We start from the raw sequence: 1410 nt of genomic DNA, 5'->3' as shown, positions 1-1410 counted from the left end.
GGTAAGTAAATGGAGATACTTTATTCTCATGTATCCAAGGCCTCCCAAGCAAGACGTTGTATGAAGTCTTTGCATTGATCACATGTAGCCATGTACTTGATTGCATATCTTCAATGGTGATTCCCAACTTGATCGCACTTATGGCTCTTTTCCCCCCTTGGTTGAATCCTTGAATCATCACATGACTTTCTGAGAGTTCGTTCATGGTAATATCAAGTTCTTTCACAGTGCGAATTGGCAAGATGTTTACTGAGGATCCTCCATCAACCAAAATTCAATTTACCCTTTCATCACGCATATAGCCCACCAGGTATAATGGGCAGTTATGAGGAGTGTCACCAAGTAGAAGATTGTCATTCGTGAACATAACTTTTTCCTCACAAGCATTAACTTCTTGAGGGATGGACTCGATGAGCTTTTTCAAAGATGGTGTCAATGGTAGGTCATCACTCTTTTCTTCCCCTTTGTCAGCATGGAAACAAGAGGCATCAATGCCCTCATAGGAAATCTTCGTGCGGAACCAACTTGGTAAGAACTCCTCCAAGGTCACTGGATGTTGTGGCTTTTGAGGATAGTGCACCTCCACTTTTGGTTTCTTCAAATACTTAACTGGATTCCATCTCCTATGTCTTTTCACCATCATTTTCCTTATTGGTTGTTCTATTGATTTTTTTCGTAGGCTCCTTTTGTGGCACCTACGATGAGTCACCAATGTCCAACCTTCATCATCATCATGGTGGTCTACTTTGACTTTGTTATTCTTGAGTAATTCTTCATCTTTGATTTCTTTTAAACTGCATAACTTATCTAGACTGAATGGGCCAAAGGTGATAGTGACTTGGTCCGCACTTGCCTTCTCATCTTCAAGCACGATCTTCTTTTCATGGGCCAAGTCCATAACTTTGTCCTTGAAGACAAAGCACTTCTACAGAGGGTGGCTTACAAGTTGGTGATATTTGCAGTAATTTGGGTCATTCATTTTCCCAGCTTAATTTGGTCGCTTCATCTCCGAAAGCTCAATAAGATTTAACTCGAGGAGTTCTTCAAAATGGCTGGCACATCAGAATTCAGAAATGGGTACTCATTTTTTGTGTTTCTTTTAGATTCAAATTTCCACTTGGCTTATCTTAAAAAGAAATGGATTTTGTACTCTGCTTCTTGCACCTTCGTTGTGAACTTCACATGTGATGTGTTGACATTCATAGCTTTTTTTTTTCAAATTTGGGTACAAACTTGCTTGTTTCCTGACTTCTTGCTTGCCGTTCCCTTTGCGAGGCTCATAGATAGGCAATCTTTCATATCCAGCAGAGTCCATGCTCAATTCTATGTAATGGGAACGAGCCGCAAGTTCTTCAAATGTGCCAGGCTTGATACCTTTCAAGATGTAGCGTAGTCCCCAATGCATGCCTT

Source organism: Nicotiana sylvestris, chromosome 4 (genome assembly GCF_000393655.2).
Source record: "Nicotiana sylvestris chromosome 4, ASM39365v2, whole genome shotgun sequence".
Lineage (NCBI taxonomy): Eukaryota > Viridiplantae > Streptophyta > Magnoliopsida > Solanales > Solanaceae > Nicotiana > Nicotiana sylvestris.
The sequence above is the reverse complement of the archived record's forward strand: the minus strand, read 5'-3'. Positions refer to the sequence as shown.